Source organism: Scardinius erythrophthalmus (assembly GCF_964197995.2).
Source record: "Scardinius erythrophthalmus genome assembly, chromosome: 21".
NCBI classification, from domain to species: domain Eukaryota; kingdom Metazoa; phylum Chordata; class Actinopteri; order Cypriniformes; family Leuciscidae; genus Scardinius; species Scardinius erythrophthalmus.
Genome location: NC_138241.1, coordinates 6,228,823 through 6,244,065, shown reverse-complemented (window position 1 = coordinate 6,244,065; position 15,243 = coordinate 6,228,823). Strand labels below are relative to the sequence as shown.

General features: G+C 39.0%; 1 protein-coding gene across 1 annotated transcript in view; it reads left to right on the top strand.

Annotated features, from left to right (window-relative positions):
- Positions 1-498: 498 nt before the first annotated feature.
- Positions 499-15,243, top strand: part of tjap1 (tight junction associated protein 1 (peripheral)) — a 97,600-nt gene continuing 82,855 nt past the window's right edge. Inside the window, exon 1 of the mRNA XM_081350308.1 lies at positions 499-958. The gene's annotated coding sequence lies outside the window, so the exon portion shown is untranslated. The remainder of the gene's footprint in view (positions 959-15,243) is intronic.

Here is a 15,243-nt window from a genome sequence, read left to right as displayed (position 1 = left end):
GCTACATTTCTGAAATACATAACTTGGACACAGTCACCTGATAACGAATCACTCTAAATTGACTATGCGCTTTCTGTAAAGCTGCTTTGAAAACGATATGTATATTGTGAAAAGCGCTATACTGTAAGTAGAATTGAATTTTTATAATGTATTAGTAGAGATATAGCCCCAGTTTAACATAAAATGACATTGACACTCTCTACACTTCTCATGCTATGGATTTGTATTTGGCAGCCCATTTGACTGCTAGTTTGTTATGGTAGGCCTATCAGGCTATTTTCTGGACGTTTGATACACTGGAGTGTGTCTAGGCCTATATGTTAGCCTACTATGGTACCAACATTAGATATTATTAAAGTAAAATTATTAGGCTAAGTAAAACAAAAACAACACAAACACCCCCACATTTAGCCTACCATTACTTTATTTGCTACTGCCAGTAGGCTATCAACTTCTAAAAAAAACTAGATCATAGACCCGAGATCTCTAAGTGTATGTTCCCTTAACTGAGTAACATCGCTCTCCTCCTCTTCTCTGATCCCAGCAGCATTCCAGCACTCCAGGAGGACGATCAGCGAACGCGTCGCGTCGCGTCGGGATTCCTGAGGATTACCCGGCGTGCCCCGCAGGAAAGATGGCGCTGAACGGGAGAAGATGGAGATAAACTTTATCTGAAATCTGGAAGAGCTGATATCCGCACCTGCGATCCCCGGTAACACTTCAACTCCTCAACGAGAGATCCCGGCGAGAGTACGCGGGATCGGCGATCGCTAGTGACGGCGCGAGTGGAGACATTTCAGCGGCCGTTAGCAAGAGTGTGTGTGTGTGTGTGTGTGTGTGTTAGCCAGCGAGGAGAAAGAAGAAGGAAAAGCGAGCAAAGTTTATTCAGTTTGAGCAAGAAGTCTATACTGATCTACACCAAACTCTGGGGTTAACTGCGGAAAATCACCAGTGGCAGGTAAGAAGTTCATGAATGTATACCTTCGTAACAGTAGTTCATTTTGGTCATGTAACGTTACTATCAAATCTTATTTTTATAATGTTGTTGATATGCGGCCAGTCACCGTTGAGATGAACTGATAAACACACCCAGTAGTGCTGTGTTTAATCTCAACATCAAATCAGACCTGCGAAATGCTTCTCGACCAACATATCCTCAGGGCACTGATCGATTAGCAGATTAGAGAAGGTTACTAATCTGAAAAGTGTCGATGTCAGGTGTTTTACGCGAATTGTTTATTCGTGTGTCATGGCCATTGGCAGGCGAATAACCCTTCGGCAATGTTGTCTGTGTAATGTGTGTCCTCCATTCACATGGTTCGTGATTTAAATACACATATATTTAATTCTTCAATGCATGTTTGTGTTCTTATCGCAGATATACTTATATTATTACTACCAGATCCGGTTGTGCAACCGATCCTGTTACGCGGTCTTCTTTAATACTCGACCGTTTAGCGGGTTGATCTATGCTGGTGATTATGTCCTAAACCGATGGGGATTAACATTTTATTCACGTGTCCTGACATGAAATAGTATAACTTCGTGGAATGCTACTAGGAAGTAAAAACGATGCCGTATTTCGACGAATACTCTTGAGTTTGTGCTGAAATAACTCGTGGAGTCCATCATGGACACAGAACAGGTACGGACGCTTGAGAAACCAAACCTGCGGTTATTTACCAACCCTCCGGCTGTCACGATCCTGACATCTTGCTTCACCATTAATTGTCATACAAATAATCGCGTTTAACGATTTAATTGTCTATTTTGTTAATTTCGCTTTGTTAATGTCGCTTACACACACACCTTAGGAAGAAATAATTTATTCACATGGAACATGGACTCGCATGATAAATTCTATGATTTCATTAAAGGCTTTGTAAACAAATACCATTTCAGGTGAATACCATGAATAATCATATTTTAAGTTATAACAGTTAAAAATATATCTCATTTTCGTCCACTTGGGTTCTACTTTTAACTCATTTGAATGTCTTTTGCAACACAGCCAACCTATGATATTTTATTAGAAACGTATTTCTGGCTTAAATTGTTTACTTTGTTATTTTAAAGGGATAGTGCACCCAAAAATTAATTGTAGCTCCAAACCCATAAGACATCTTCTAAATGTTTCGCAGTGTTTATAAATAAAGATCATAAAATAATCTTCTATCATAAGTATTCTGAAGAGACACTATCGCTTTATCTGACGAGCAAATTTAATTTAGGCTTTTGTTCACACAAACATTGATCAGCAAAAATGGTAAATGGATGCTTAAATGCACTTGCTTGACCCTTTAAGGTAGTTTGACCTATAATGGTCAAAAAACATTTCCCATTATTACATAGCCTAGGCCTAAACATTAAAATGAATTGAAACTAGAGAGCTTTGCATTCACATGTAGACTTCAGCATAATGTTAACAGATGCAAACCTTTTTTTGGTGCATACAATAATGTGTTAAAAAACAGAGAGCGAAAAGTAACGGAGCAAAACGGTGCATTAGGCTATACGTCTGTAGAATATTTACATGGCAACACATTTGACAATATGTGAATAATATCAATATGTGAGTGCACAACAATTGTGAAAAATTACAAATTGTAATCTCAAATTCGATTTTTAATCTGTATTTTTTTGTGAGTAATCTTTAAATATTATAAAAAAGTTATAAAAATGTGTATTTATCTGTGCCATTTAAGAAATCCAAATGAAGTTCATATTTACTTATTTATTAAAAGTAGCCTAATAAATGGTTTATTTAGTCGAGTTGTACGAGCATCTTTTCTGACTTGAATTTGTATGCAAAAGTTAACTTACAACTGGATCTCCAGTAAAGGAAGTCTTTAGGGGTCGTCTGTATGCAATAATGTTCAGTTTTCCTTGCGGTTCCTAACGTAATGCACAGACCTATTTCAGCTGTAGTGTTGCTATAAGGCTCTGTGTGAAGTAGACCAGCATCCTAATGTCATTGACTTCTCTGGCACTGTCTCAAACCTAGTGAGCTGCCTACCTAGACAGCATGTTTCAGGCAGTGAAGGGTTGTGTCTTGGTTATTCATCGCTGGGCATACTGTGCACAGAAGTGAATGGACAAGACTCCTCTTTTTGCAAAGTACCTCAGAGAGTACCATGGTACTTTTGGTCCTCTTTTTGTTAGTGTAGGCAGCTCACTAGTGTGAGACGAAGACTCTGTGTTGGATGCCTCTCAGGGGAGGTTAAATAAACTGCAGTGTTTCAGTGTGTAATGCTTGCTTGATATGACAGCCTAGCTGCTCCCATACCTCCTCCCTTTTTTATTGAGTGCACTTAAAGTGAGTTGATAAGTCATACATGCCTCAGCCATTACTTACAGATGGGTTATGTCAATAAACAATTAGTAAAGTGCCGTTTGTTAAGAGCTGAACATGTTGCTCATTAGGGCTAAATGTTTGGTCTTTTATTGGGATTGTACAACTTACTAATTCAATGTAAATAAGAAATTCAGTTTATTGCAAATTTCAGCTAGTCAATCCCGAGTAACTGATTATTGGCGTTAAGGCTCTAAAATATAAATGTTGGTGTTGTTACTGTTGTGATGCACTGAAAATATTTTTTTACTGACACTAAAGTTTCCATTAAGCTGAAAACGAAAAAAAGTAATAAAATGAATAAAAATAATAGATGTTGCGCCTAAAGATCATTACCGTTAATGACCCTGAGCGCTTGTGGTGTGAACTGCTTCGTTGTTTTGATGCTCTGCTCACTTTAAACTGTAAAAAACGGTAAATGGTGCAATTATGTCTCGCGGTCCGGATGGGACTAAGCTGAGGTCCAGAACCGGAGCAATTTGAAAACCACTGGTTTAGTGTTGTGTTGGCAGGTGATAAATTAAGCCAGTTGTAGTAAAGATCTTCTGCAATGAACCACCTATATATTTTAGCCTATATAATTTGACATATTTGCTATGGCTTCTGTCAGGACCACTATCGTCGAATACGATTGACAATTAGCATACAGTTTGGATTGGCGATATGGTTCTGCTCTGGGCAAGAACTCCCTGCGCATCCATGCAGTCTAGCATGAATAAGAGCAATAACCCCCCTCAGGGTAAACAGAACAGAACCAACATTAATGTATTGCAGATATCATTAATTCAAGATTTTAAAGTACAACATAATTCGAGAATTTATTCTGATTTAAAGGGGAATCAGAATGCCAAACCCTGACTGACGAGAGGAGCTGGGGAGGGAGGAGGGTAATTCGCTCCTGAGAAACGCGATATCTGTTGATAATACTGAAGGAGCTTATATATGTATACAGTGATAGGCGTCGTATTCCTATAGGTACTAGAGGATCAGCTGAGAGTCACTGATGCGAGCTTGACTAACATGACCTGCCAGAACTGACGCTATGCTTGATTTTTTTTTTGTTCACTGATATACTGCTGAAGTGTTTTACTTTCTGTTGTGTGCAGACACTGACATGGTCAAAACTCATCATTATTGAAGCTCTAATAGTTTAGGTCAAAACTATTTTTTTGTTGTTGTTGTTTCGGACAAATATATTTGGTTCGCCGGAATGTGTGCATTATTAGTGCGTTATTGCAGCTGAAGTTGGATTACAGGTGCTTATGGATGTCCGATCGAACTATCATGGGCTATTCAATAAACTCAACTGTGCTGATGCAGTAGATGCAGGAGTGAAAGGTCAGTGACCTCCTCTCCCATGTGTGTTGTTGGTACACTTGAAAACATCATCTGGGCCCAGGGCTTGAATTTCGGTGCGGGATTGCGGGTATTGCGCATATTTTTTATCATTCCCGCAGGTCTCCCATTTATAATGCGGGAAATTCCCGCAAACATTGATTCACTTTAGCATGTAGGTTCAGGTTGTATTAGTAAATTAATCCACGCAGATGGAAAATCAAATCAGTCATTTTAAAACTGTCTGCGAGACGCAATTTCACAAACAGCGTGAGTGATTCAGCGGCGCTGCGTCTTCTATCTCGCGTCTCTCAAAATGGGTTGCACAATGCAATCGTTAAGCGCGCAGCAGGCGGCGGAAATACACTCTCGCGTTTCGGGAGTCGATCGGGCCAGCATTGCATCACGAGTAACTAAAGTTTACCATTTGCACGTCTTTTCAAGTCTCACCATTTTAAACAGTCACGCGATTTTAAACTCTTCGGTACTTGCGCGCTGTCTGAGAGATGCTTTTTTTCTCTGCACACATACATAGAGTAAAGCCGCCTCACAAACAGCTCGCGGGTAACAAAAGTTATTTTTCGTGGATTATAAATCGCTTTAACAGTCAAAAACATAAGAAAATGATGTCAATTGCGGTCTTGGAGAGTATCCTCTAATCTAAACACAGTCGGTTATGTCTTAAATAAGCATAAATCGCACGTGACCGTATAATGAAAACAGGATCCGTGCACTAGCTCTTAAAGGGACAGCAGCCATATGTGTCTGTCATTAATTTGTTTGTCAAAACAACAAAACATAGCTTTCATTTTAAGGAATCAGGATTAATAGCCTATGAATTTAATTTAGTCAGGACTAAAATACTACCCAGTGTTATTTTACATTTGATTAGGCTACTTTATTCAGTCTCTGTAGTATTTCTGAATAGCCTACTAGTTTTAGACCTAAGCAAAAACTTTTCTCTTTATTTCTCTTTATTGATATCTTTATTCTATTGTATTTATTTGTGCTACTTTTTTCAATTTAATTCAAAGATTGAAATCAAGCTTCCTTGAGTTGTGTAAATTCTTAAGAACAAAATGACCCCATTGTAAAAATGCAATGAGTAGGCTAAGCATACATTTAGGCGAGATAAATGTAATTAAAAAAAAAAGTCTAAACTCCCCCCTCAAATTAAAAATTCCCCCCCATAAGAATCACCTAAGGGGGGATTTCCCCCCCATTTTCCAAAATGAAATTCAGGCCCTGTGGGCCATAGCAGCGTTCTGCTTTCTCTCTCATCCGCCTCTGTTAGCACCTCACACACACACACACACACACACCGCTGGTGTGTGCGGACTCTTTAAGGCAGCCATTGACTGGTGGATTTGTGCTAGGTGGTGTCATATGATAGCGCACCCCCCGTGGAGCTTTATCAATTAGGATACAGCCAGTGTGAAAATGTTTGGGGAGGGATTTGTTGAAAGATTACTCTGTCAAGTACCGCTGCGTGTAGCTGGGCTTAGCTGAAGAGAGAGAGGTTTTGTGCAGTCTGGAGTGTTTAATTGGGGAAAAAGGTGGCTGAGAGTCAGATAATTGTTGGACGATGGATGCCGTAGAGTCGTCTTCCATTAAGTAAGCCGTAATGATTAGAGGCTTTCTGCGGTTTCACTGAGGTTTTCTTAGGACTGTTTTGGAAAAAAAGTGTAGTGACCATCATAATGGGTTAAATAACTTTGATTAGGCCTACATTTTTAACTAAAATGCATTGTTTGGTCACATTGATAGTATTTTGCTACAATTCATCATTTTCTTTTAATATATGCTTTTAATTTAATTTTTTTGCCCTGATATAAGCAGCAGCATTATGAGATAATATCAGTTCAAATCAATAATATTTGTCAAAATAATTACAAAATGATTTTTTTTTTGTCTGAATCTCGCATCCTTGTTCCAGATTGTTCCCGTCAACACACATACTCTAATCAGGGCAGGAATCATCTGTTTTTTTTTTTTTTTTTTTAGGTTTTTGCTTTTGCTAATACAGCTGTTGAAGATGACCTTGGCTGTCAAAATTGGTTTAGAATTTCAGATACACTCTATTCATCAGCGTTTGGCCACACACTGCACAGACTTTCACTCGGGAAAGCTACCAGACAGTCATTTTTAAAGCAAACATTTGAAGGGGTTTATTAAGATAAGCTGAAGAGTTGTTTTCACTGTATTGGAAAGATGCACTTGTGATTTTCCTCAGAAATTGCCAAGGCTTCACAAATTCTTGGCTGGTTTCGGTGTTCACTGTAATCTCATTCAAATCTGCATGAACGATCTTTCATCAATGTTATTCAAACACAAAGGTTGTGTATGTTCATGGTGGTAAGTATGTTATTCTTTGTAATACTTTGGTAGCGTTCAGGACAAGATGCCCTTGCACGCAACAAGTTCTTTCTTTGAAATATTTGTAATACTTTACAACCTACATGTTGCTATCAACGAATAGACTGCAAGGACTTTTTGTGCCGAGAAACGACCTACATGTTGCAGTGTTTTGGAAGCTCCTTTGGAATTCGCTCGACTCTTTTTTTTTTTTTGAACGGGAGGGAGTGAGAGTTGTGAGGATTGTGTGGAAACATTCCTTTGCTTGGCCGAGCTCCCATGCTGGAGGAACGCTCCTTAGTTCTTGTGCAAATTTACCCTGCGCCCGCTTGCTCCCATTGTCAGCCTGTCAAGTCTGTTTTTATGTTTGTTGCTTGAATCCAATTATCCATGACCTGCAACATAGCCTGCACCTTTTCTCAGTGCCACAGACACAGGTTACTGATGCTTTCCTCCATCTGCCTCTTTCACAGCACTTTCTGTTCTCTACCTTCATCAATTTTCAAACAGTGCTTGGAGAATCTCGCTTAAAGGTAATGAAATTACCCATTTGCGCATAATGACCAAATAAGCAGCTGAAATGTCTCGTAAAGGTCAGTACCGGCGTGTACATGTTTTCAATTCCGAAATTCACCCTGAAATTAAATTCCTCTGCCTTAAATTTGCTTTTTCTGTACCTGCTCAACCTTAAAGAATGATTTATTTGTGTAGCGCTTTTCTCAATATATCGTTTCAAAGTAGCTTTACAGAAAGTGTATCTGCAGTGCACCATTTTACGTTTATTGTTATGAAAAATGCAAAAAAGTTACAGAATTTTATGTTTTATATGAAATCTATATTTTCCAAAACACGTTTTACTCTAAAACTGTGAGGAAAAATTAATTATCTAAAAAAAATTAGCGTCCTGTAAGATTTTGTTTGGGCGCAGTACCAAAAGTTTCCACTTGATGAAATTAGTTTCCTATTAATTTCCAACACAAGTGTGACTATTTTTGTTCAGAACCACTTAGGCCTAACCTTTTCGAATCATGTCCATGATTTTTTTGTGTGTGTTCTCACAGCCAAAACCTTTTCCAACTTTCGTACCATTAAGTAAAAAAAAAAACAAAAAAAAAAAGTAAACTTTTTCGATCAAAAATGACCGAATAGCACCAGAGGGTTAAAAAATCGTAATCGAATCCTTAATAAACCAAGTATTTACACCCCAATTTCTCTGTATGATTAGGTGATTAGGAGCATCATTGGAAATGTTTTTCATACACTAGGAAGAAAACATTTTTCTTAGAACTTTGTTGTCAAACTATATCTAGATTTCTGCAACTATTATATTTCTGTAGCTTTCAGAAGTCATATGGAAGCCCAATATACAGTGTCCATGAAGTCAGACTGTTCTTTATGCGGACAACTGGCTTTCCAGGGAGCTCAAGTCTTCGTCATGTTCCTGTTCTTCCTCTCCTGTTTCTTCTCTTACCTGCACTTGTTTTTGCCCGCGGTGTTAAGAGAAGCCGGGAGCAGTAATCCTCAGCGCACATTAGGCCTGACTACACTACACTACACACACACACACACACACACACCAGCTGCTAGAAAGAGCTTAGCGCTCCAGATCTCACAATGGCAGGTGGCTGTAGCTTCACCAATGCTTCACCACTGGGGTCATAAAGAGTCCCGTAGACCTCCAGACAACATCAGATCCAAGCTGATCTACTTAATATAATTGTCTTTTCCTGCTTTTCCTCCAAACATCCTGATGTCATTTCATCAGAAGAGTGCCTCTGGTAATCAAGGACATTTCATAACGCTCCATATTTCAGCAGTTCTGTTTGCATGTCTACAGCATTACATGCCTTCCAGCTTGATTATTATGCATTGTTAAAGGGACAGTTCACCAAAAAAAAATAAAAAATTGTTTGAGTTTATTCTGTTTTGATTCTTTTGCATATATATCTGGTACAGTACATGTTAATTTTTCTTAAAGGTGCCGTAGAATGGATTATTTTATTATTTTATAATGTTTCCTGGGGTGCCCTTATAATGTTAGTATGTTTATTAGATCAAAATGTGTTATAATTTAGAAATAAAAGGCATATTTCCTAGCCTGATTTCATACCCTGATCTGGACACTCTGTTTGAAGGGGCGTGTCTGCTGTGAGACTTCAGTGTAAACGCCCACTGCTGTGATTGGCTGACATGCTTGCATATGAAATATCTGGCATTACATGTAGAGCTATCTGGAAAACATTTACTATTACAGCGATTATACGTTTTTACTATTACAGCTATCGGGATTAACGAATCATGATACGTTTTTTAAGTATTTAGATCTATTCCAGCATTGAGCAGATGACAGCCTGTCGATCGCGTGAATGAAGATCTTATCACTGCAACGCGATTTACTGATGCATAAACAGTGTTGAACGACTTTGAGAGAAAGATTATCTGTCTGGACTTGAACAATTACACATCAGAAATTCACATAACCCACTGGTTCTCCAGAGGCTCGGATGAAGGAGCTAAAAAAATATTTTTGTGTTCATTTGTAGTTACATCCAAACACTGAGCAACTGCCATGCTTCGTTCGCTCGTCTGCAAGCCACGATGTCTCTCGAGGAAAAAACAATATCGCGCTGGATCTAGATAACACAGTGTAAATTATCGTTAATAAAATCACTACTTACCGCTTGTGGGAATATAACGCGAGTTGAAATTGCCCCCTTCGTCCGTTTGAGACGCCGAGAGAAGCCTGGCTGCTTGATATTGTTCCAGGTTGTGCTGGGCGGTTTACCGGTTCATACCGAATACCGGTGTTTATTTTTGTTACGATATGAATTTTTAATAAACCGCAATACCGGTGTGTGTCGCTTTAATCGGAACGCGGCGTTGCGCGACACTGTCTCGCACCTTATTTACAACACAGAACACACGGCTGCGACAAGGTTTTATTCCGTCCTCCACACGCGTGCGTCAAAATAGACTAGGCGCCTATATTTAGCGAAGTGGCGCGGAGAGCTGCTTTTGGTAAGCTTCTATCTGAAACACAAGCATTGACTAGAATGGGCGCGATCAGCTCCGGTAGCCGTGTCGCAGCCGTGTGGGGGTGAGAGTGTTGTTGTTTTTTCCCGCGGCGCGCGTTTTTACTGTATGAACATATCTGAAGTGAACTGACGGTCTTTAGAAAAGTTTCTTTGTTATTACGATTGAATCTTTCTTTATCTTTCCTGATAAAGCAGCGTTGCTGCTTTGAGTACAGCCGTTACCGGGGAAACTATTTCTGCCGCTCCTAAAGCGCGTCCTGCTGGCACCTCTTTGTAAACAGCCTTGCAAACCTGTATTATTAATATTAGTGTGGATTTTTTCATTCACTCATGACAATAAAATAGGGCATTATAAGTTAATCTACTGCAGTATTTCCTCTCTTACTCAGCAGAAAATGTGGTTAACACCCATCATGCTTGAAAAAAAACACACAAAAAAAAAACACCGTCATTTACCGTGAAACCGGTTTAATTTAGAAAAAAACCGTGATGTGGATTTTTGATCAAACCGCCCAGCACTAGTTCCAGGTTAGAAAAACAGTCCGCGGTGAAATGGGCAGAGCAACTAACAACTTCGAATTAAACTGTAGCGGTATCCGATTATAGATAGATTATAGATAGATTATAGATAGATTATAGATAGATTATAGATAGATCTGCCATTTTCTCTATGATCCTCGCTTGTTTCTTCACCTGCAGAACTTCCGATGATTCGGCTGTGCAGTTTCGCCTGGCACTGAGCATGGGCTGGCTTATGCAAATATTTAGAGGCGTACATATTAATGATCCCAACTGTTGCGTCACAGTTGGTGTTATGTGGAGATTCGCCTGTTTTTCAGGGGTGTTTTTCAAAAACGAGATTTAAATAAGAAAGAGAAAACTATGTTGTTTGAGACTCACTGTATGTCATGTCCATGTACTGAACTCTTGTTATTTAACTATGCCAAGATAAATTCAATTTCACATTCTAGGGCACCTTTAAGTACTTAAGTTCTTAAGTAAACTATACAGGGAACCCTCTCAGTATACATTACTATAGTATTTATAGTATCAAAATTTCAGCTATAGCATGTAAGGAATCCAAATCGTGACGTCGGTTGCTTTTGCGGCATTGTGAAAAGTCACATTGCAGAAACTGCCTTTCCTCTTCCTGTCCTTTCTTCAATAACTCACTTGTTTTTTCCTCCAGACATCAGCACTTTTACTATTTTTGTCCCCAATGGACATTTTCATGGAGCTGTAATTAATATCTCTTGTTCCTGAGAACTACAAATTACCCTTTAGGAGTTGGGTTTTGTAAGTCTTGTCATTCACTGAAAGGTCATAGTGGTTTGGATACCTTTATTTGAGATCGTATTTAGTTCACATGCATGGACAGAATGGCCTATTTCTGTCAGCGTTGCCCTGGAGCTTATGTTACGTCTTGCGTCTTAACTTATCCAGCTGACACAGTTGAGTATTGGCATTTCCATTAGCATGACAGTTTTCTGTTTCCTCTTCTAATAAAGAAACATGAAGTTGACTTGTAGTTGACACCTACACTAAATAAAGCGCCTGGAGTTCAGATTTGTGTCAGAACACTGTCAATGTAATAGTTCACTTAAACATGAAAATATTTAAGAAAAAAACAAACAACTGCATCATATTTACTTCTTTATATTGAAACATTGCAGATTACTTGAAGTATACTGTACATTGTATAGCGTTCATTGGTTCTTTTGAAGCATGACGGTAAAAAAAAGAAGAAGCTAGCTATACTTTCACTGAATGGACAACATGAGCTTGAACATTAGGCAAGGCATTTCATGCACAATAGTATTTCAAAGTGTTTTACACAAAAAGGATTTAAAAATAAGAAAAGAGAAGAATAAATAAGATGATTTAGTGCATGTTTATTCAGAATTTCTCCTATTATGTTTGATGAAAGAAACAAATCAGTAGATTCAGAGAACTAGGCTACATAAAGGTGAGCAAACAATGACGTTTAGCCTATTTTGCCCGTTGCCTGAAGATTATTATGAGCGTTTCCAAGGTTGACTCAGGCTTGAGTGGTTCCTGGCAGTCGTGCTGATTGGATAATACGCCTGTGTGGACACACCCCACCCCACAGCAGTAGAAAATGAAATCACTCAGAGGAACTGAAAGAGCCGCCTCAGCTTTAATCTGTCCTCCGACCAACCCAGTGCTAGCAGCTGGAGGTCCCATTACAACAACACATAGCAATTACTGGTGGTTTCTAATGCGAGCAGCAGGAATGCATGTAATATTGCCCTTCTAAGAAAAACCAAAATCCTCTAACCCTAAATTTTTCAGTCAGTTTCATATTGTAATTTGAATGTTGCAGTGTGACAATCGTAATTTAAACGGTCTACCAAAGCCTCTGAAGTCTTTTGGTTTAAACAGTTTCACACTGCAAGCGTCAGCGGAGCGTGAATAGCATGTGTTTTGTCGCTGCCCGTATCAATGAACGAGAGCGTTCACATCGGAAGTGGGACGGCCGACCCTCTCATTCATTAACATGACGCTTGCAGTGTGAAACTGGCGTAACAGACATAGCGGAATCGTTGTCATTCAGGGATAAGATTGCGTGGGTGTTTGAATCGAGATTATAATCTTTTAACGATTAATTGTGCAGCTCTAGCCGATACTTAATAATTTAAGCAAACAACTATTTGCCAACAGTTCTGTCAATTGTCCCAAGCGTTGTTCACGCTGGCACTGGGCAGTCTGTATTGTCGAGCCTTGATGTGTTTTATAAAGATGTATTTAATTTTGTTTTAGTAAGTTTTTAATTATTTTACCAAGAGAGTTCCTGCCGCTGTCACCTTTTGGTTGCTCAGTTGGGGTATAAAACACTGACACTGTTGGATGAGAACAAACATTTAACTGAATTGAGCTGGATGATGATACTGTTGTCTTTTGTAGAGCTGCTTTAAAAGTGCTTGATGAACTTTGAAGCATTGACAGTTATTGAACTGAATTGAATCAACATTAAACTAATTTGAGCTGGACAATGAGACTGTCTTCTGTAGAGCTGCTTTATAGCTGGATTGAATTTGTTTTGTAATTGATGAACTTCGCAAAATTGACACTGTTATTGAACTAAATTGAGCTTAATGACAATTTTGTAGATATGCTTTACAGTGGAAATCATTTTGCAACAACTTTACACAAATAATTGTTGCCTTGATAGACAAAATAGTGTAATGTTTTCCTTTTATTGGTAATTGGCCATGTAGTTATTGGTCAGGATTTTAAAATTAGTGCATCCCAAAAGTGTTTGACAGGAAAACAGGCATAAAAGTTCCATACTTGCATTGAAGGAGGGATCGTAGCCATACCTAGAGACATGAATGTTGATTTATTTGACTTGAACCACCCAGAACCACCCTTGGCAAGCATCCTATATATCTTTGCATTGTGGTGGGGAGTTTTGCGAAGGCATGTACCCACTCATATTTATGTAATTTACATCTTACACTAGTTCAAGTGTTTGTGTTAAGATTTTTTGTTGGTTTCTCTCTGGTGCAGAGGCATTGAATCTATTTTAAGCAAGGGTTCAGTTTACTCTTTTAATAAAACTTTGACTTCAGAAACTTTGCAGGATCATAACGTTTCTGTGCATAGAAGAGGATGAGACCTTTCTGCCTCTTAAGGATGGATTTCTCACAATCCCTTATTATGGAGTCAGCATCTGCATCAATAAAATATATGACTTAAGTGTGATTTCTTGCCGTTTTCTCCATGCTTTGAGCATTCGAAATCCCATTGAATTCGTGACGGAATATTGAGTTATGGTAATGCGCTGGCTTTGGCCCACAGGTATGGAAATAAACGAAACCATCGAAAAGCAATAAATGAAAGAGACCCATTCCGGATTAGAGGTGTCCATGTCCAATATTCTCTGGCGTCTCTCAGGTATTTTCAGAGGTGATTTCTATATGAAGTGATGGTAAATTAAATTTCTCTCATGACTCCTGGAGTTGGTTGGTGATATTGTAGCACTGGTGAAAGAGGGTCAGTGTAGTCAGAACTGCGGCTCCTGGAATGGGATTTGTATTTACATGCCTTAGCACAGAAGCCCACTGAGCTTCCCAGATTGTGAGAGAATCGCTTTGAGACCAAATTGCCCTCCCACTTCGGAAGGATCTTGATTCAGACACCGGAAACCACTCACACTTGCCCCTGAGCTCTGTCTGCATTCATACATGAGCTCTTCTGGGACTAACAGGACATGGCTGAGACTGTCCAGATTTGACAGTGTCTTGCTTCCTCGGCTGTTTTCCATCATGGTTGCTGAAAGACAAACGTCATGCACAAGACTGTAGGAAGAAGCATGTTTGAGTCGATTTCTGGGAAATTTTCATCTACTTTTCAGCTGTAACTGTTATTATTGTTTGCTAATGTTAACGGCTAATGCTTTCATGTCTGGCACAGTTGGTTCGCTCAAACAAACAGATTGCATTTCCGCTTGGTTCTGCGAGTGGCACATAAATTAGGCTACACACTTCATCTGCTTCCTTCATGAGAAAATGTTTCGGATATTGTAGAATGGACACTCATGTATTACTGCTGAAACTAAGGCATCTGCAGGAGGTGTTTAGATCCGCAGGGAAACACTGGTGAATCGGGATGCCTCCCGCAGTCCTGCCCTCATGCCTGACTACTCCTAAAGTCAGGAGGTTCATAATAAAGGCCAACTGAGTTCAACCACTTAAATCTAGTAGAGAGATCGATGTCTGTCATGAAATGTTTTTCATCACAACACTTTTCATCATCCTTGAAGCATGTCTTCTTTCATGTCACACTCTGAAAGGCTTTGTATAAATAGATGCATATAAATCAATAAAACTTCTGGGAAATGCAGACTTGGTTTCCATTCACTAAGAAAGCTCACTTCTGAGGTAACCACATTCTCAGGATTGCATGTATCCTTGGCATAGAAAGCAATCCTTGAATGCAATGTGACATGCTCTATCCATCCTAGTTGGACTGTCATTAAAATATACTATTCTACCCAATGCTTGTGTGCTTTTTTTTATGCTTATTTTGGGTTGCCAGCTTAGCAACATGCCAACACAAACTCTATTTAGTTTGAACAAAAGTCACATTAAGGCAAGCCTTCAAGATTGGCAAAAACACGGATAAATACAAGGCCGTTTATTT